The 22,824-nt window shown below is 37.4% G+C and overlaps 1 pseudogene across 1 annotated transcript; it reads right to left on the reverse strand.

The window, feature by feature from the left end:
* Positions 1 to 21,985: 21,985 nt before the first annotated feature.
* LOC309824889 (large ribosomal subunit protein uL13-like) lies at positions 21,986 to 22,559 on the reverse strand (annotated as a pseudogene). Its single transcript has one exon. The product of its transcript is annotated as a large ribosomal subunit protein uL13-like (transcript).
* Between the last annotated feature and the right edge of the window lie 265 nt (positions 22,560 to 22,824).

Raw genomic sequence — 22,824 nt, forward strand, 5'->3', positions numbered from 1 at the left:
TTACCCTCTGCGTGTGCCTGTGTTCAGTTATCGTGAAAAATCACTTGCGCCCCTTTTCTCTTTCTTTCTCACCCGCTTCTTTCTCGCGCGTTTTCTGTGAGCCTCCCTAAGCGGGATCCCTTCTGGTGGCGCCCGTTGTGCAGGACGTGGGAGACCCAAAGCCGGACTCACAGGAGACGCTCCTCTCCGGGTCCGGGCCCCCCGAGGGAAGAAGCCTCGGAAAAGCGCTCCCCGCCCGGGGCCAGGGAAGGACGGGGGTCCCGAGGCGTGGCAGCTGGGCTCCGGTGAGCGGGAGGGCTGTGGAGAGAGCAGCTCCGAGAGAGCGGGCTTTGCACCTGCGTGTGCTGCCCGCGGCCGCTGCGCCTCCGGCCGCCCGAGCCTGCGGGGTCAGACCCGCCTTGAGCCCAGCCTGGGAGCCGGAACGCGGCGGGAGGACGCGCCTCGGCCCGGGGGCCCACAACGATAGGCCTCTTTGGCCAGCGTGCCCAGCCCTCGCCCCCATTGACTAGAGAGGCGCTTCCTTGCCTGCCTGCGTGACCGCTTAAAAAAAAAAAAAAAAGAATGGCTTGACATACTTAAGCCGGGAGCCCGGCCTTCCCGTCGGTTTCTGTGTTTGGCTCCAGAAAGAGTTCTTCCTGTAGTTCAACTTGCTATTGGCCGGAGTCCCTCCAACTTGTGTTTACTGCCGGGCGCGGCTGCCGAGCCGACCCGTCACGCGGATTGAACCCGAGGCGGGCGCGGCTGCGCTGGGTGCGCGGCAACTGTCGGCCGGAGAGCTCGCGCCCCGGTGCCCCCGCCCGGCAAGAGGCTCACTGACCCGGGAGAGGCAGCAAGGTGGGGTTGGCGCGCCGCGGTCCGCAGGGCCAGTGACAGCACCTGCAGGGCGAAGGAGCTCAAAGTTTCTGACACTTGAGTTTCCTGGGGATGAAAGTGGGACAGGAAAGGGCTGAGGGAAACGGGTGACTGAAACGCGGGAAACGCGGCCAAGGGGGGCCTTTTGGAGAGCCGGGGAGATTTCCGGAACCATCCGGGGCTGGTCGCGGGAGCGTGGGAGGCAGCTAGAGAAGATAAAACCCACGGGAGTGGCGAGAGGGAGAGCTTCAGGCCCCCGGAGGGTGTCCTTCTGACCTCACCAAGAAAACAGCGCGTTGTAGTTTTCCCGCTCCGCCCCCGCCGCCTCCCCCTCCTCGCCTAGTAAATAACAAGCTACAATCCTCGAGCCTCTCAAAATGACCTTCGAATGGCACAATGTGCGCCGTTTGTACTGGACGTTTGCACCCTCCCAATTACTCTGAAATTCTTCATGCATACCAGTTCCCGAGCTCCAGCCACCTCCGGAATTACACCAACACGGATTTGAGATTCCAAGCGGCCTCTTAGATACATCCCTTTTTTATCTCCCTCCCCACTCCGAGTCCCTTCATATTTCCCCTCAATGGGTTGATTATGCACATTGACCCATTCAAAAGCAGTTGCGACTGACACGCAAGCTTAGCCGAGAGGAATTTCTGCAAGGGGACCTACTGGGGGCCGTCTGGTGCAGCCTCAGCCGCTGGGGGACCCGGCTCCGAGTCCGCAGCAATCTGGTATTAACTGTGCGGCTCGGAGTTGAGCTCTGCCGAAAAGCCCTTTTCAGAATTTCTGCAAGGAATGTAATCCAAATTAGTTCTGCAGCTGTCCTCTTCCTCGTCTCAGGCGACACCGGCTCGCGCCCTCGCTGGTGTCTTCTCGCTTCCCCGCGTGAATTGTCAGGCCCACAAGTGAGCCCATTTAGTGCGCGAGGATTAGCGTGCCATTGTTGTTCCGTGTCTGACTCTGTACTTGAAATTCTGGGGGCACAAAGGCGAGCCTCCCTTGTTCGAAACACAAAGTGATCTAGATGAAAGGGCCGCACAAAGAAAAGCTCTCGGGTGCATCCCTGGTGTAATTGCAACACGCACGCTAAGGTGATCCTCTGAAAATTGCAAATGCCCCCGGGACTTCTTTTTTGCCTCTTCCGCACCCCCGCCCTGCCGCACCTGGCAGGGAAAGTTCAGCTGGTTTTAATGTAGTGCTTTTAGAAAACCAACTTACGTTCTGGGGTATGAGTGAGGCTCTGCGTGTGTTCGTGGCTACGTACCTATGGCTGTATGTTCCCAAGTAAATACATATTGCGTGTCTCCCCTCTCGCGGTTAGCAGTCAGTAGCAGTTTGGAGGAGTTTGTTTTGGTCCGAACGAGAAATCAAGTGCGGATAAGTAAACTAAGCTGCCAGAGGGCGACAAGATGTTGAGTGAATTGCTTTTAGATGAAACAAATTAAGGAAACGAGGGAAGACAATCTGCTTCTCGCATTATTAGACACGCTTGGAGTTCAGGGGAAAGTGGCATATTTTTGAAATGCTAATCTAGAAGCAGAAGGAATGCACCTTATTTACTGCTCTCTGTGAACAGAATAAAAATATGGGAGGGGCAGGATTCTGTTGTATAGATCTAAGATATTTGTTAAAATAATTGTAACTGAAGAGGACCTGTTTTTATTTTTCCTCTTTTGCTTGGGGAAAAAAATCAGCGTTAGAGAAGACAGGTGTTTTTTTTTTTTTTTTTTAATAGTAATTCTGAAGGGCTTTGTCTCATTTCCAGTGATTTATTTTATCTAGAAGTATTATAGTCAAAGACCCTTTATGTGGCTGTTATAAAGCCTTTACCACCAAAAAGAATTCCAAAATTTCTGTCTTCCTGGTATGATGGAAAAATAATCAGTATCACCTTTGTGCTGAAATACAATATATGTATGTAAATGTAGTAGTACTGAAGTGATGCCCGTACATACCTTAGTAGATATGTGATGAACAAGTTCAGTTTCCATTTTTTTATTTGCAAGTAACTAGGTCCTGCTTTTCATTCTATAAAAGAACACACATTTTTCCTACGTATTTAAGATATATCTCCAAAATTAGTTTTTTTTACATTTGAGAAGAAAAAGGTTAATAAAACTTAGTTAAATGATGAAAAGATTTTCAATATAATTTTTAAAAAAATCAGTTATCTCCCTACATGTATTTATTGTAAGCACACCCATGAGTACAGCTTCTCTTTTTTTCTTTCAATTTTGAAATACTTATATATGTAAGAGGAGCTTTTTTAGACTAAGGTATAATTTTTTTTCTTCAGAATGCTTCCACATAAATTTATACCTATTATCGTGACTGCAGATCACTTGAATATACTATAATGTGGACTGATAGGATTAAATTGAATGAGTCTGGTTGTGTCATGATTCCTTGATTTCTGATTTTTTTCTCTCAAACCAAACTCCTTTTATTTTTTTAATCATACATGCATAGAAAGTCAATTTTTTTGAAAATCAAGGTACTTACTCCTTTATATGTATAATTTTCATTTAGTCACTGAATATGTGTCTTAATTAAGAAATTACATTAGAATATTTACCAGGGCATGCCCTTCATGGAAGATTTACGTATTTTTTGCTCTAACCTGAAAACACTAAGTTTGCATTGGCTGATTTTTGGAGTTTGCATTCATTTGAGGAAAAATTATATTTTCTCCTTAAAGTGGATTCAAATATTTAGTATTCATGAGCTTTCATCCCTTTGGTTCTTAAATAGAAGTTCTATTTGTCATCTGTCTTATGCATTTACCTTTTCCATTACTATAGATTCTTTTTTATGTCTTATTATTTATTGAGTTTACACATATGAATATGTTTTCCACATCATCACTAAGGATATTCTTTTTGTGTGTGTCTTTCCCAGCAACCTGCCACTCAGGCAGTGCAGGAGTCCTCTGAGTCAGTTTTCATTCTTTCTTTCTGATAAATCTGATATGGCTGGTTGGCTGGACAATCGCAAGCCATTGCATTGCTCAGATTTATTCCTGAAAGAAAATAAAAAGGCATCGATCCAAGATCGCTAGCACATCTCAAAAACCCTGACTCCAAGGCCAAATCTTTCTACAGAGAAGTCCCCTTTTCCCTTTCTGTCTTCCTCTTTTCCCCTCTTGACCAAAGAAGGAAGGTAGACTGCTGCCATTTAAAAAATGCTAGGCGGGCAAGGAAATGTGCTCTATCTAAATATGCTCTGAAGCCTTGTGATTAGAGCCACCTTGAGATTAATGACTATGTAAGATGCACATTTTAGAAAATAAATTGAATTAGTGTATCTTAAACATGGCAGTGTTTTAAAGTGGTATTGTTTTTAATATTATTTCAATCCAGTTATTAAAAAAATTTAGCATATATTAAAAATAGCAACAAGTTTTTGCTTTATTTTACAGTGTCCTGCTGCTGTTGGATATCCATGTGTAAATTGTAAAAGTGCCTATAACATAAATGAAGCAAATGATCAAAAAAGATGTTCTCTTACCTGCAGACTTTTTGGCACTTGCTGTTTGATTTCACCCCTTTAAGAGATACTGCTTTATAGGGCTAGATGTTAATATTTACGTTGAAATTAGCTTATGAATGTTTAAGACTATAGCTGTTCTACAAAAGTTAATTGTCAAGCATATTCCACTGTTATCTTTGACAGTGATCTACTGAGTATGGTTGCAGGGCAGAATTTAATCAAATTATAAACTTTTCTCCAGGTTATATCATTTTAGAAATGTTCTACTATGTTACATTTGACCATATGGAGCCAAATTGCATCTTTATCTAGTACACATTTCCTGAATTAATATAAATATTAGACAGTTAAAGTAAAACCTTACTTTTCATGCCCTCTAGTATTCCTACTGACTGAAATTTACAGTTTATAATGACAAATAATCCCTCAATTTTATTTAATATTTTAAATAAAAAAATATCTTAGATCGGTGTTTCCTGAAGCTGTAGCTTTCCTACGTAATTTGAAGGAGATTTTGCCTACCTATTGTGTGGCTGAGTGTGACACAGGACGTAGCCAGGTGGTTCAAATCAGGATTTCTATACTGTAGGGACATCGTTCCTCCAGTTTCTTTTTAATACCTTGAGCAACTCACTCCATGTCTTTGTGACTTGGCTTGCAGGCCTGAGGGGGAAATGCATGTAATGCATTCTCTATTTCTCCACTGTATAGTCGTTTTCTGAAAAATGGCTTTCAAGTCTTCTGTGATATTGAGATACATCCCAGTAATGAGTTAATTGATATATTTAAAACATGAACACATATGTTAATAAACATAATGTAAGCTTTCTAACAGACCATTGCTGTCAGAAGAGCACCTGCCTAAAGGAAATAAAGAGATCATTATGTCTAAAGAATTTGTATTTGAAGGCCATTTCCCCAAAATACTACTTTTCAGAATTGCTTTATGGTCTCTTTAGATTTTGTCTTATTTGGCTTTTTCCGAGTTGTTGATAATTCTGACATGTTTATTAAATAAATTGACCTATTTTCCAATGCTTTAATCAAAGCTTTAAAGCCACTTTCTTGTTGTAATATTTGACACTTCAACTGGTGCTTTCTATTTGTACTAATTTTTCAAGAGGGAAGAGAACTGTCTCACTTTTATAACATAGAGGTGAAATATATGGTATTTGGGGTCCTAATTCTAAAGTGCTTTTTTGAACAGGTAGTTAATTGTATTATAGTTATTTTCATTTTAAATACGTGATTGCTTTGCAGGCCTGTTGCTTGGCACAACTCCAGGGGGCGGCAGCCACATAGAATTTAATGGGAATGGTGCGCGCCTGAGCTATCAGTAGTGCAGCAGCAGCCCTGCTGTTGTGGAATGCTACAGAATAAAGCAGCAGAATAGAAATTAGGAGAATTCGATTCTGGTCATACAATCATTGTCTCTGTGATCTTAGGTTAGACTTCTTGCTTTGTGTCTCAATTTCCTCATCTCTATCAGTATAGCTGAAAGTAATACTTAAGGAGTTAACATCTTGAATGTTTTTAATGATTCAGCTAGACAGAAAAAGAATGTTTAGACTTTTTAGAAAAAAGAAATGCATTGGTTTTCAATTATTTTTTTAAAGGAACCTCTTCTTTTTCAAGTGAATTTATGTGTGTAACCCTGGTATCTAAATCAGGTAAAAGGGTGAAAGGAGAAGTCTTTTGTTAAAGCTTTGTCGAGAAGCCAGCTTTGTGCCCCCTGCCTTTGGCACTCTCCTGCTTTTCTCCCACTCTGGTGTCTACTCTCCTGCTCTGGCGTTACAGAAATCTAGCACTATTTAAAAGCCACTCATCTAGTCCACACATTTTATTTTCTAGCTGAGGAAACTGGGAGCCCAGAGAAGTTAGGTAATATAAATTAGTTGGCAGTTCCCAACACTCCTATCATTTTAACATACACAGAAGTACTTGAAAAGTTGCAGACACTTAAAATAAAAGAATAAATAAAGTTTAAGGTTGGGTTATTTTTAGAGTATTGGAAGATTGAATGAAAACAAATGGATTGGAGCCATGGGCTTAATTATCAGACTGCGAAGTTCTTTTCAAGGGGAAGACTGTAGGATCATCATCTTTAATTTATATTTAAGAATAATCATTGATTGCATTTGTAACTTACAGCACCTTAAGATTAAAGAAATATAGCAAACTTTGTTAAGGTGTAGTTCTGTAAGATGATCTATTCACCTGGTAGTGCCTATTCTGGATATAGAATTTTGACCCTGTAAGTCAGGTAAGGGTTGCCGATGCTAGTATCTGTTTATAATAGTGCCTTCAAGAGTTTCTTTTACCTGTGACTTTGTGAAGATGACCAATAAGTAGAGAATGGTTATTTCTTCATTCTGTATTAAGTAGTATGCATGCTTTAAGAAAATGGATTATAAAGGATAAACAATGGGCTCTTCACGACCAGTTAGTTGCTTGGGATCCTTAACTAGCAAATCCATGGGAATATTTCAGATTCATCCAGGCCCATCCTTAGACGCAAGGTTCTTTATCTTTATCTTGTTGGGTCCTCATCTTTCTTCAGGCCCTACTAGGATCACAGTTATTCTTTGCACAAGTGTATAAGCTAAGCTTTAAGTACTAAGACTTTATACATTTACTTTTGTGGTGCATTTGCCTCCTTCTAGTTGGCTCCTGCAAGATGCTGCCTCTGGTCCTTGTGACTTTGAATGTTGTTGATTTAACCTTAATTCTCTCTGGTTGTCCCTGACTTCTCTAAAGCGCCAGAGCTTTCTCGGACATGATCAGCATTCTCATGGGGGATAGTGACAGAAGGGAGGTTTAAATCTGTTTTGGCAGGAAGAGTCACTTTCTGTTAGGAATTTGCGATAAAAATGGGCCCCCCTCTGTAAAACGTTAACATAGACACGAGGAAACATCCTCTGCAGTATCATTAAACTTCCCCCTTGAGAGCTAGCTCTGGATCATTACTGTTAATCACGTTATTTCCAATATTGTGGGGGTTACTGAAGCATACTAAACATGAATAAGAATATATAAGACTCAGTTTCTCAATCCAGAGAGTTAAAGTAATAGGAATCAAGGCTCTATGCATGTTCTATATTTCATTTGGAACGTTGTCTAAAAGTGTTTAGAGAGAAGAAAGTGAAGGGTGCAATAAGCACTCCTTTATTTTCCAAAAAGATCAGACTTGTAAATGATAAATTTTACCTACCATATCTTTACTACTCTTCTGACCTTTACTTATGTCTAGTCCCATATGCACATGGTCTAGGTGGACATCCAAGTTTAAAGCTTTTAGGATACAAATGGGGATTGTACACCTGCTCTCAAAAAATGTGTCTGCTGGTCTTCTATGATGTGCTGAGGATATCTCATGGCTCGTTAGGACTGAAAAAATGACAACAGATTCTCTAGGTTCTATGACTATGTCTAGTATGGTTATAGCTTGAGTAATAAGTTATGCAATCCTCTATTTCAAGATGGGTCCCCATCACTAGCAGGGGATGCCTAATTGAAGTCGTGGATGGCATTTTGCTTTAAGCGAACTCTCCTTTTACTAAAAACTTTTTTTGTCATTATTTCCTATTCTTCCCTGTAGGCTTAGAGGATATGAGAATATGAGATTTTTTTTTTCCTATGGGAACCTATGAAAACCAAATGAAAATAAAACAGAATAATATTTCTTTTAGACACACTTTCATTTTTAAGAGTTCCTGTTTGATCATTTGTCTAGAACTAGAGCAGTAAAACAAGTTTTTTTTTCCCCCCGAAGGAAATTTGATTGCATGGCTTATTAAAAGCTATTCCCTAAGACTTTTGTTGACCTCATCTAGTCATTAAAAACTCAGAGCAGGATACTGCAAGATCCTCTTTACTCATCCCCTTGTTCGATGTCCTTTTACCTCCAAGACTTCCTTCTTGTCACTGCCAGATGACCATTTCTAATATAATAATACTTTTATTATCCTAGTTTCTATTCAGAAGCCTTCAATGGATTCCCATTGCAGAGTTCAAAGCCTGTTAAAATAGTCTTCAGTTTCCTTTTTGATCCAGTCTTAAGAGTTTCTTAAGATGTATTCTGTCTAAGAACCGGGCTGACCTAGTCAGTATTCCAGAGCCTTACTTTCTGTCTTTCCTTTTGCTGACCCCTTTCCCTGGAATTCATGGCTCCCTTGGTTGCCCTTCCTGTCCAAACTGTTGAATCTTTCCAGTTCCGTATTAAATCATAGCTCTTCATTAGATCTTCCTTCATTTGCTACCCTAATCTATAATCCTTATCTGTACCACCTATCTGCATTTAATCTTAAACCATTCTATAGTTTTAACTTTTTAAGAGCAAACATTTTTATCAAACCCTGCAGAGACTAATGAGGTGCCACGTACATGGTAAGCTCTTTAAAAATATTTTTTTAAATGAAAGAATAACATACATTTACTGAAACAATTTTAAGCTCATTCACGGATGGTTATTATTTATAATTAAACCATATAAGTGCACAAAGTAAGCTGTTCTAAAAACATAATTATAGAATTCCTAATAATAGATATTAGACATGTTTACCCTGGGAATTTCCTTAGTTGCTTTCTTGAGCTTCCTAGGGTATTTCTTTCAATGGAGTGTTTCCAAGAGTATATCATTTGTCCTCATTCCCATTTTTAGAGTCTGCTCATAATATGGTACCAAGTATATTTGTTAGTTTTATTTTTGGTGAGTTAAATATATATAAATACCATTCTTAAACATGTAACTGTCTTGTAGCCTACTATTTTTATGTGGCCATTACTTTGCTTTTCTTACTTATCTCTCATTTTAAAATTTTAATCAGTTTAAGCAGTAAACATATACTGACCCATCAGTGTGTTTGAGGACTGTGTTAGGCACTGAGGAGGACATATAAGAAGCTCAAGATGCTAGATTTCCCCTTTCTTTTAAAGAAGGACAGATGAGACCAATGAAACACAATATAAAAAAATATGTTATTAAGTGATTTTTCCAAACTCTTGGGAGGAATTTGCCTCCAGAGAAATGCTAATAAGTATTTCATGAAAAAAGGGTTCCAGACAGAATGCGGCATTTTCTATTCCTAGATGTATGTAATAACACAACTTTGTTAATACTAAGATTTCTCAGTATCTTAAAATAGACAACTAGACATATGCCTCCCATTTGAAAAGGATCCTATAAAAGAAATACTTGCAGCATAACTGTACTGAGAGGTGACTGGGATTCTCTTAGCTGCTCTTTTAGATGATTCACTCTGCATTCTGAAAATTGGTGAAATTATTATAGTATTTATAGATTTTCCCTGGTCAGATTCTACCAGGGAAAATGCTCTTCCAGACATTTCTTCTCAGGTTATCAGATTCCAAGAAACTGTCAACCTTTCTAGGTCACTGTGGTGCCCTAAGTGTACCTTAATTTATAACGTCCTGAGGAGTTAATGTAACTTCAAAACTTACCTAACAGTCTGCAGAGTAATCTATTAATGAGAAAATTGGGTATGGAGACATTAGTACGTCTGTCTGAAAAGTTTCTTAGAACTTTCCTGGTTGTTTTTCCTTTAAGAATCCCTGAGAAGAAACTTCGAGTCAGGGATTATTGTTCCTACTTTGTAGACGAGGAAGTAGAGATATAAAGCAGCAGTATGTAAGGGTGAAGCCTGACTGGTGCATCCGTCGGTGCAGTTACGTGTCTGCCGTGTTCTGAGCCAGCTGCCTCTGCCGTCTGCTCTTTCATGCCTTCTCCAGCCACAGGAGCTAGTGACCCTCTGAAAGGCGTGGCTCCTCTACTCCACCTGCCCCACTGTGTGAGAAAAGGATGCTCAGCACACCAGATCCTTCTGCCTCCAGGTCAACAGCTCTTTATGCTTTCCCTGGAGCCATTTGAAGAAACTTACCCAATAAATCTATCATTCGAGGAGTCCTCCTTTGGATTACTCTGCATTTCCCCTCATCCCTTCTATTCTCCAGAGGTCTTTTTGTGCGTGTGTGTGCATGTGTGTGTGTGTGTGTGTGTGTGTGTTGTGTGTTGTATGTATTAAGGAAATCATCATATAAGCCTTGTCTTCTTGAGAAAACTTCAAAGCAGGGGCATTTCCAAGATGTTGGGACCTGCATTTATGCAGTTTGGGGAACCTCTTTAAAAACAATACAGAAATAAAAATACAAATTAAGTACAGGTCCTTGGGAGGCACCAGTGGAAGAGAGGGGCTCTGAAGCTGAAGCCTGTTACAAAAATCTTTATGGTACTTCTGCCTATGTTTGAAAATTATACGTTTTAAGAAGTCATATTATTTCTCATTTAGTGTGAATTTTGGGTGTCATTATATAATTTTTTATTTTTTCCTACTGCACATAGTAGCGTCTACTATTAATGTAGAAGAATGCATTGTTTCAAGAAAAAAATTGTCATAAAGAGTAAAATCACACTATAAAGCACTTCAGTATATCTTTGGATGAAATAATGTACCCTGTAGAGGTAATTTTCAAAATATCTCCACTCTGAATATGAACATGCCTCATCCAGGTATATATATACTTTCTTGACGCTATGTTTTTTAAATGGTCATGTAATGCTGTCTCTTATGCAATTCTGTAGTTCATAATGGTTGGTTTATAATGTGATTTAAAAGAATCTTGTCACTTTTGGTATATAAAAGCTATATTACTAAGGCCCTACCACTTGAAATACAGCTCATTGAATTTTTAATCATTCGTTATTTAGCACAGTTAAAAAAAAAAATCTATCTTTGACTTTTACCCTCTGACTATGTTAAATGTGACCGTTTTAACTACAATAGACATTATTAGCTGTGAATGAAACAATGCATCTAAACTAAAATCAGTACTCAGCTCAGATATTTGGTAATATTTTAACTACTAGTATATTAACACATTTAAGTAACAATAAAAGGATTAGTATTTCAAGTCACACTTTTACTGTGTAAAAATATCAGCTAAACAGTTAATATTTCCCAGTTGTTTTAACTTCAAATTTAGCAGCCCCATTGTCCCTGGTGATATATCGAAACCTCTAAAAGTGTACTTGGAATTAATGGAAACTGAAGTGATTGGTATTCAGATACAATTCTTTAGTGGCCTTTTTCTTTTCTTTTTTTAAGTGCAGAATGAAATTTGAAAATATAAAAACTCTGAGATAAATTGAAATAGACAAAACATTTTATGTAACTGTTGATGAAGAGGACATTTATTATTTTTTCTGTACTTACTATATTGCTTGTGGCCAGAATTAGCACACCATGAGCCAGAGAAAGAGATAAGACAAACAGAATGGCACGCAGCTAATTTTGTTTAGCAAATTTAGATCTGATACATGCTGTTTCACTCCTACAAATTGACTCAGCCACTCTTTGAAAGGTACAGATGAAGTTTGTCTCCCACAGTTTAACAGCTTTCACTCAACATTTATAGGCTGTATAAAAATAAATTCTGTTAAGTACCACATTTCTCACTGGCAGGATGAGCACTGTGAAGGTAGATTTATTAATGAGAAAAAGGGAAAAAACAAAAACATTTCAATTGTTCCAGGTCTGCTGAAAATAAAATATGTCAAAACATCCAAAATATCTTTGTGTCAAGGACATATATACTGGGCTTGGGATATTTAAGGATTTTGACTATTTGTGAGTGAATCAGAAGTCCCATTTTATGATAATTTTCTGGTTCAAATATGGTATGTGGTTAGATGCATATTCTGGAACTCGTCATTCATCTGCTGGATAAGCCAACAGGAAGAGATCCACTGTAATTATCAGGAAGTGGCTATAAGACAAAACACACAAAAAACCCAAATCTTGATCTTTGTAAAAAAGTGTCATCATCCAAAAGAATAAATTTTAATGAATTCCTAAGTGAGACTAACTTGTCTGAAAAAAATGTCATAAAACATGTAACACTTGATGGAAACGTGATCCTAGAAAAAGCCAGGAATTTGGACAGTAATATCCATGTTTGGGAATATCTCAAAAAACATCCCAAAAGTCTTTTCTATCATAGTGTATTGTAAAGGTATCTAAAAAGTTATAGTATTATTTATATACCTGCTAGAGCTTTGTCATAGCTCAAGACTCATTCTCCATAATCAAGCTCACTATAGAGAATAATTCTCATATTCATGAATTGTTCATCTCATCATATTTTCAGTGGTTATTTCAAGGTTAATTTTTTCAGACAGCTTCTCTCTTGATTAAAGTCTGTAGTAATTGTATATATGCTGATATAGCACACGAAGGTTTTAAGCTAAAGACGTCTTTGATTTCATAGCAGGTCAAGATCAAATGCTTTTCAATGCTTCCTACTCAAATATATGAAAAAATAACTTTTATGTCCTTTTTATTTCTAGTAAGAATGTTGAGACTTTTGTTTGGCTTTTTCAAAATCCTAGAAACCTTTGTGTAAGGGTATGAGCAACAAAGTATATGCCATTACCAGGACTAGTATCCAAGTGCTATGTTCCTTATGCTTTTATTGTTTGATAAAATATTAAAATATATGCCTACCGATTGGCTTTCCCAGAACCCACCCCTGGCACCCCTCCCTCAAACAACTAAAGAATTAATACCTGACACAATCAGGGACCTTCAGATCTCTGCTTTGGCATATACTGTGATCCATTCTTATGTGTTTTTGCTAAGATGGTCACTAAATACTATGAATGTTACTCTTACACGTAATAAAAATTTTGCCATAAGTATTTTAAAATGATAGGAATGTGAACAGTATCATACTAACTTTGCCGCCATTAAGTATTAGCCGGTATGAAGGAGGCAGTTTCTAAGTTGTGTATCACAGCTTAGGTACTAATGATTTGACTTGAAGTTTGGAAAGAAGTGGCTTAAAAACAATAGACAGGATGTCACTGGTTCGCAATTGTGAATTAACCTAGGAGCAAATCATATGAATGAGGCAGACCAAAGGACTCAAATAAAGCAGATGCTGTGAATTTTCCTGAGAGTGAGGCAGGTGCTGATGTGTGATGTGTGTCTTTAAATTGGGCTGCTGACGAATCACAACAATTTGAATTTGCGATTGCCATAACTATGTGGGAACAAACATATTACATGCTTATATTATTAATCAGAATGAACAGCTTATCTGGCAAGGTGTCAGCTGTTCCACGAGTGTGTATTGTCACGTAAGATATGAGTCTGTCCCTCGAGGGCACCGCATATACTCTTTTCATTTGTGGTGGATAAGAAAACATTCAATTAAAATTTCTTTTACATGATTAAAATGTAATATTGTGAAAGAAGTTGTGAACATCAACTTAATGATGATACTCTTGGTAACTTTGTTTGGACATATGATTTATTATTTTTCAAAGAAAACTATATTTACAACAAAATAATGGAGTTCCATTTCATTTGAAGAATGATTAAAGAAAGAAGGAGATGCCAGGCATGGAAAAGAGGAGGCTTGGGAAGGGGACATGATAACTATCTTCAAGAGTTGGAGGGCTGTTACACATAAGAGGGATTAGCACTGTTCTGTGTAGCCTTGGAGAACAGAAACATTAGCAGCTGTTTGAAATTGTAAGGTGTCAGATTTCATTTGAACACCATCAAGGAGTTTCTCACAGTTAGAGTGTCCCAAAGTTGGAATGGTCTGTCCTGGGAGATGGTGAGTTCCTTCATGTGTGTGGGGTGGTAAAGTCTTATCTAACTTCTTCTGTGATGATAAAGAATGAATGAGGCAGCTGAAGAACAACTGGTCAGTGATGTTGGGAGCGGGGATTGGGTTCTGTGGCCACTGAGGGCCCTTCCCACCCTGAGGGTCTGTCACAAGCACGTCATGCCCAAATATCCTTTCCTGGTCTCTGAAAAATAGAGGCAGTGAAAGCCACACTCTCTGTCTCTGTGACTAGGATTCCCACCCAAATGCTTTTCACCATCTACCTGTCCTTAATAGATTTGTGGATATGTGAAGGGTATTTTAAAGTTTGGTTTCCTTAAATATAAAATATTTTGCTCTTATTTTTTCTAGTAGTCTTTACATTAGATCTCCATACCTCTAATGTAATGTACTATCACAAATAAATCATTCTCAATTGTAAAAACCACACGATGCAGAATAAAAGTATACAAATGTTTCATTGTGTTTCTGGGTTTATGCCAGCAGGTATTTATAAGACTGGGTTTAACTTAACCAGAGGGAGAAACATATATAAGAAGGTGAGGACATAGGCAGGGCAAGAAGTTAGAAAAATAGGCCTCTAGTTCTGAGTGGAGGATAAAGTGTTAAGAAATCAGAGCAAAAGAGAAGCACTTTTCTAAAGGGACTGAAAAATCAAAAAGTAATAAAAAGAAGGCACATATGCATGCTTCAGTTGGTTACAAATAAAGTAAACCTTTCTCAGTCTGCTTAGGAAATATTTTTCTTCAAGGCCTTTGACATTTCCGTCTCTTTTACTACCTATTTTGGATCTATACTGTAAGATCTACAGTAAATGAAATGTTTTGCTTGTTTCTTTTGTTGCCATTCTTTTAACACTCTTTTAGGTTCTCCTGGTATGAAAACTGCATTCCTGTTATATACTACCTTCTGCCTTAAGTCTTTCTGATTTGCCACCTTTCCTGTCTCAGTCTATATCCATTTTAATGCTTCCTCCGCAGCAAGCACTGTGACGGTGCTGGTACTTTTACGCATTAGTTCCAGTGTTCCCTAAAATCTGCATGGTAGGCGGTATTAACTCCATTTTAGAGATAAGGAAACTGAGACTCAGAATGACATAACTGGCCAAGATCACAGCGTCAGTTCTCAACAGAGATAATATTCTAACAATCTACTTGGCTACTATTGGGTATACTTTAGACTTAAGATTTTGGCTATCCATCTTTAAAGAGGCAGTAAATGAAGATAACCCACTCAACGAGTCTTTCTCAAGCCTCTCTCTGGCCTTGGTCCTCTTCATTACCTTTTTGTCTCAGTTTCTGGATCCCTTCCCCATCTCAACGCTGTGTAAGTTATTCTGAGCTCTTACCTCTCTCCAGAGCTCCCCTCCTTCCTGTCGCTACTGCCTGCTGGGTACCTCTACATGGATCTACCCAGTATCTCTGACTCAAGCAGTCCAACATTTTACTTTTCTCTTTTCGCTATGTAGTGTGCTTTTTAAATATTAATTGGTATAAATTTCTATACAACTTTTTCTTAATTGATTAAAAAGCCAACAAGTCCTAATATCTAATACTTACTAAAGGACTACTGTGTCAGGAAGTGTGCTAAAGCACTTCTCATACAATATCTCAACTAATCTACACAACATGGCCACTACTGTCCTCATTTTACAGTCAAGGAAACAGAAATTTAGAGATTTTATAATTTACCAAATGGGAAACATCTGTGCAGGTGGCCAATCAGCAATGCCTAAGCTCCTAACTATCAATTTTCCATGGTCCAAATTGCAATATTTTATATAAGAAAATAAACTAAAACCTCTAAGAAGGATATTGACAATATAGATTCATTTGTTACCTATTTTAGGCCATTAACAATTATTTTATTTGATACCCATAATAATTGTTAATAACCAGGTATATTGGTGAATATGGAAAACTTGGAAACATGATCAAGTATATTAACAATATATGCTACTTTTCTATTGTCACATTATAATTTCAGTACATTTATAACACTTCAAATAGAGTAACAAGTTTAATCACTTTTTAAAATCGATAATATCAAGTGAAATATTGCAAAGAGTTGAAGTAGAGGTTAAATAGAGGGACTTAAGAATTAAATAGCTCAGGTTTGCATACTAACCATGTGAAGATGGGTTAATTTCTTAATCTTTTTAAGCTTCAATTTTCTCATCTAAAAAGGGCATCTAATATTAAGATCAACCTCATATTTATGAGGATTAAGTGAGGTAGTACATATAAAATGGTATCTATCACATAGATGCTCAGTAGTTAATTACATTATGTACACTATAGTATTAGTAGAATGAGAGCTAAGGCAGTTAAAAGCAAAAAAAGAAACATCATACAGTTAAAGTTACAAAATGTTAAATATGAGCAGGCCATGGACTTCCCCTTTCTCATAATTTGAACAGCAGTTCTATGTCCTGTGTTTATAAACAGGTGATGCAGTATTGATTTTCAGAATCATTGTGTATATGGATAGGCATGAGTACTGTAAGTAGACTATTTGGGAAAGAATTTGGCTCCCTGTGAGGGGCAGTTTTCTGAAATCATTTTTCCTTCATATTCTTTTTCTTACAGTTTTGGTATTAAAAAAAAGAGCTTAGGGAGACAGTTTTGTTCCAAAGATTTATGTTTACCTGGCAAACTCAAGTCCTCTGTCCTTTCATCCTTATTGTTTTTTAAAGCACCTTCAAGAGAAAATGGTTTTTAATCAAATTCATGAGATAACTTTTTATGTTACATTTTATAGGCATTTAAACTTTTCAAGATAGGGCACAACTAATGTAATGTATGACTGAATGTATTTTTGGAAAAATTTCTGCACGCTGGAGCAGAATCTTCACATCTATCTATGAATACTAAACAGATATTTCCACATAGAAGACAGTCTGTAAATTGTTGTGATTATTAAATTCTTTCCCTCTATTATGGTTTTTATACATTTATTTTGATATTTAAGGAATCAAAGGCTATGCATATCATCATAAAGTTTTTAATTCACAGGGCTCTGCCAGTTGTGCTCACTCGCTGATTAACATTGGAACACTGCAAAACAGTATTACTAATGGGAAGGGCAGTTTTTGCTCTTCTAAAGTTGACTGCTTCCTTTCTGGCAACAACCTCAACCTCCCTACTGCCAGTGAGTTAGATCAAGAAAATAGTTATTTCTCTTAGTTACCAGTCTGGAAACTTTCAAAGATGCTGTGAATTGCAGCATAAGAAATAAAAATATATATTTTTATTTAGGCTATTGTCTCTAGACTGAGAGACAGATAGAAATTTGGTTCACAAGCTCTGTCACATGCCATTATGTTGCTCAGCTGACAGGTGGTGCTTCAGAATAATATAGACAGTGGGGATGTGTGATTAAGTTCTATCAGACTTTCTGGGACACACTATGAGTTATACTCTTGCAATTAAGACCTTTTAATGTAGCAGTTAAATTACTAAAAATTCAGATGTGAAGATAGTAACACAAAATAATTGTCACATGCCAGAATCTTCTTAAATTTTATACGATTTTTAGATGCAGGTGTTGAATTTGGGATTGAGATTTCATGTAGATACAACTGTAATTTTTTCTTAAATGCAGACTGAAACTGGAGTATGAAACTGTAATCGAAGTCAATACCACTGATTTTCCTCCATCAATTTTGTTATTATTTATCATTAATATGACATGCTCTTTAACCTATGGTTGATCACAAATTTAGAGGAAAAAAGTGTTATCTGAATATTTGAATCAAAGAAATTTTTAAAGGATATTTATCCAATTAAGATGCCCTGATATATCTTAAATGAAGATACCATGAGCAGATTAAACTTAATGAATATATTCTGTAAATGACAATTGTTGTTACTATGGTAACCTTTAACCAGGTATTTGGTGGTGTAATTTGGATTAGTCCTATTCAGTGGTGAGGTAATGGAAATGAGAGTAATTAACTTTCAAGGTTTGAGTTTAAAGAAAGACAATATACTGAGTTTATGAGAGAAGCAGGGATATTGAACGGGTAAATGAAAATGCTAGAGACGAAATGACCACCACATAACATTCAGCCAGTCTCTCCTTCCTTTATCTCACTCCATGTGGGCTTTTGTTTTAGACCCTGCTGTCCTCCACCCCTGAGTGGTTCTAACTGCATCCATGAATCAGGAACCAACTCGTTCTCCTCTTACACAGCAGTCTTAATCTTTCACTGCCAGTCAATATCCTACTTAAAAACCAGTCTAGAGAGCCTTTCCCATTAGAAAGGGCAGTCAGTTTCTATCAGTTTTATTACTAATTTTGCTTTTCTTATTTAAAATATATCATCATCGTGTTTAAATACTATAGGATTTGTTAGGGTTCCATGTGTTTATGAATTAACCCCCTGCCCCAACCCCTATCACCAAATAGGGAAGCAGTTTTCCTCTTTTGCACTTGTACATTAGGAAGAGTTTGCTATGATTCTAATTGTGTCACTCATTTCCTCTAGGGCTCATTTAATGTATAGTCTTTACCTGGGTGTAGCACTTTGGATTTTTAACTTTTATTTTGTTTTATTTGAAATCATTTTGTTCCTTTATTTAGCTTTTGCAAATATACTAAAATGGGTTGTCTGTAGACATATCTGCCTGAAGTGAATACAGCTTAAAGGCAGAAAATTATTGATTTTTAAAATGAATTATTTTCCTCAGATTTAGTGAGGCCAATTTCCAATAGCCATTTTATTTACCCTTTATCATCTCATGCGGTAGCTTTAATTTCACCAAAGCTACTGTCACCATCAATACATTCCTGAAAAAGAACATGATGTTTTGCAGTTTTTCCAAGAAGAGAGTTGGAAAGTTGTATGCATTGTTTGATTAAATTTTGGTATACCTATATTACATAAAACTCCTTGTAACTCATAGTTTAAATCATATTTCTTATGTTTCTAATAGTAATAAAATGTTAAAATCATATTATGTTTCTAATAGTAATAGAATGTTAAAATATGAGTAGCATTTATCGTACTTTTTAAAAAAATTCAGTGATGTAGTATACTACATTATATTGCTAAGAGGAAGGATAACAAGCTTCTTTGGATTTATTTGCACTTTGAGAAATAAAATTTAGGAAAACTGGTTTTATAGGTTTTTCATTCCTCTCCACTAGAAATCTTGATTAGGAACATCAGTGCACATGATTTTGGGAACACGCAAGAAAGGCAGCAGTGGTAGTCCCAAATAACTATTTTCAGAGGAGGTCATAAACAGCTGTCCCTTTTGACTGTGATCCCTATTTGGAATAGTCTCAGTACTTGTGAAAGAAATCTTCTCTAGGATTAGGGCTTGACATGCAACTATTCGTGTCCTAAGACCTTATATTCCCCCCCACCCCCTCCCGTGATCACTGTTTCTCCAGCAGGAGTTAGAGGCTAGGCTAGCAGATATTACCTCAGCACAGTAGTTAATTCCTTTTTGCCAGTTCTCCCTCGCATTCCTATACGGTATTTCAACTATGAGCTAGTTCATGTAATAACTTGAGCTCTCTATTCACTCAACTCTTTAGAAATAATGAAGTATAAGTGAATTGCCAAAGTTGTCCTTCACAGCAAGGATCAAAATTGTACCTACTGGAGCCTTGTAGCGCCCCAAATGTTTATTTTTACACAAATATTTTGATTCTCATTGGTTCCATGCATCACTGCAATTCTTTTAATGCATTGTGTTATGCTCTGTAGTTTTTACAAGTATGAAAATGTTGAAGTATATTTATTAGCCGTGATGCTATTAAACGTTCAGTTATTTCCCAGGACTCTTAGGTGGGTCTTGGGAAATTCTGAGATGAAATTATGTAATGTGTAAGTGAGAAGTAACATTCATTTTTTAATGTAATTTGCAGTGAGGGCATTATTCAGGAAGAACTAATTGCTGTCATATCTGTAGTTGAGATCAGAGACGATGATTAGAATTCTGTTTTCTAAGATTATTTTTGTAGGCGTAGACACTGTCTCTCAGACTGCAAACTGAGATGTACTTATCTAGAAAATCAATTCCTTATCAATTAATTTATTAGTGCATTAGACTGGTTTATGATCAAAGTAGGTCTGATATTGTCATATTATGCATAATATAACTATGAATTAAATATGTATAATGTATGTATCTCATAGCTGAGAACAATGAAACTGCAGAGATAATCCCAATTTGTGATACACTTTGAAGTTTTCTAAGTTTTGTCTTTATTGGAATAATGTATTTTTACAGGTTGAAAATCCAGACAGCTTCACACTATAGGATTGTGTTATGTTTTCTTCCATACAGTGTGCAGCATTTTAATTCTTATAATAACAGGGCTGCTCAGTTTGCCAGCAGGAGGCCCCTCAAAGCAAGATGATGTCTCTCGGTTGGCAGATTTCTGTATAAATAAATAACACTCTGCACATTCCTCTCAAATACCCGAGTAAGTGAGATAATGCTATATAACTTTTTTTTTAATTAAAAAAATAGCTGTATTATGTCAGTGACCTGTAATAATTAGCACTGCAAGGAGAAACGACAGCCTCATTCACCTTGCATCCATGCAGAAATAACTGAGCTCTATTTCCATGGCTGGAGAGAGAAGAAAAAAGCGAATGGAAGGACAGAACAGACCTTAGATCGCAGTCACTCTCATGCTCATAAGAGGAAGTTTACACTGACTGTTTTTACTATGTTGAATTTACCACTCAACACACTGCAGGTAAACACCTTGTACTCTAAACATTCAGATAGTCGTTGATAATAATGGTGTGGTGGATACATCATAAAGAGTGTGTTGCCATCTCCCTGAATTCTACTTATTTTTCTGTTAAGTTTTCATCAATTAGCAAAATATTATACTGAAAAAAATTTATTAATTGAACATAATGATGCATTGAGAACAAATACAGTTTTTGGACCAGGATGGCAATATGTGTTTAAGCTTTTCTAATTCAAGACCTGAGAATATCATTTTCTTCACATTGTACTCTACTCTTTCTTAAAAAAAAAAAATTAATTGTGAACATTGAAATGTTTAATAAAGAAAAAATAAATCATATGTTATAGAACAATCTAAAACTAAGAGCTTTAAATTCATTCTCAATGAAAAATTTAAATGATTTGGTAATTTTGATTTTTTAACTGTGATTCCTAGTTATCCTAAGATTTTCAACAGATGTTACACAGAGAATATAGAAAAATTTGCAGTGATTTTGGGCCAGAAATTAAAGCCTCTGCTTAGACTTATGTCACATTGAAATTTATAGAAATCATGCAAACATACTTCAATGGAATTCAGTCCGTTGTACTTATTTGTACATTCTGCCTAGCCATTCATTTGTCCAGCACCTAACAGACATTGCACAGCAGTGGGAACAGACAGCCTGATGTACAAAGACCAAGGATATTTGGCCCTGGCTCCACAACTAGTTTATTTCAATCAGTAAGAAAGTCAGGGCTGTAGGATTTAATATACTTGCCATCCACAAAAGAACATCAGTAACAACAACACTTCAGATACTCAGAAGCTCTGGTGATTTTATAAACAAACACATGTAAATTCATCACACTCTACTGAGATTGCAGATTACCATGTTAAATGCATTTTAATGTTTGCTCTGTTTCTAATATATATGAGATTTGGAATTGTTGGCTGGAGGTAGAATTCTTAAAATGATAATTTTTTCCAGGTATTTTATTTTACAGAAAATAAATTTAAGACACAGAGAGAGGAGTTATTTGCCTTAGTCACACATATATTCAAAAGCATTTATTTTCTTTTCCTTTGTATAGGCTAAAATTTTCATACTTCTGAAGTGGCAGTTATTTCTTTTTTATCATTTTATATTTTCCAGTATATAAATAAATGAATGTTTACTAAATATATCTTGAAATAAAATATTATATACTCGTTTAAAAAATATTTCCACAGTTTTTGTCCCCTATACTGGAAGCTTTTTTTTTTTTTTTTTTTTAAGAATAAACAGTTTTATTGCGCTCAGACTAGGAATCCATGGGTCTTGGGGACCTCTGTGAATTTGTCAGTTTTCTTCTCTCTGTTCTTTTTGGCCTGCTTCCGTAGCCTCAGGAGCTGCTTCTTTTTCCGGTAGTGGATCTTGGCCTTCTCCTTTGTCTTCTCCTCCAGGGTGGCTGTTACTGCCTGGTACTTCCAGCCAACCTCACGAGCCAGCCGCCCTAGGTAGGCAAACTTCCTCACAGGCTTCAGATGCACAACCTTGAGGGCGGCAGGAACCACCATCCGCTGTTTCTTGTCATAGGGTGGCGGGATCCCATCAAACACCTTGAGGCGGTCCCGAGCGGCCTGGCCTCGCTTGGTCTTGTGGGGCAGCATGCCTCGCACTGTCCGCCAGAAGATGTGGCTGGGGGCTCGGAAGTGGTAGGGGCCGCATCCGCTTGCAGAGGAAGGCCAGGTACTTCAACTTGCTTCTGTAGAAATTGCCAGAAATGCTGATGCCCTCACAAATGCACAACCACCGCCTTTCCGCCCAGGTGGCCCAGGAGATGGCCTCGGCCATCGAGCACCAGGACCTGCCCCTCCGCCATCTTCGGCAGCAGCCTGGGAAAGTTATATGGGAAGCTGTTAATCTTCCAATATTCATGAAATATTTACAGTAACACATTTAGGTGACTCAACTTATGTTGTTGCTTTTCTACTATTTTTTTGTGCTTCAGGTTACTTCTAAATGTAGCAGTGATTTTTAACACATATTACTAGATTTGGTGTAGGTATATAATGTTTCATGGGTGTGTATGAAAACTAATGCAGTTGAGTAATGATGGAAATTATGTAAACAAGGGTAGTATTTAA

The sequence above is a fragment of the Grampus griseus genome, assembly GCF_964374135.1.
Source record: "Grampus griseus genome assembly, chromosome: 7".
Lineage (NCBI taxonomy): Eukaryota > Metazoa > Chordata > Mammalia > Artiodactyla > Delphinidae > Grampus > Grampus griseus.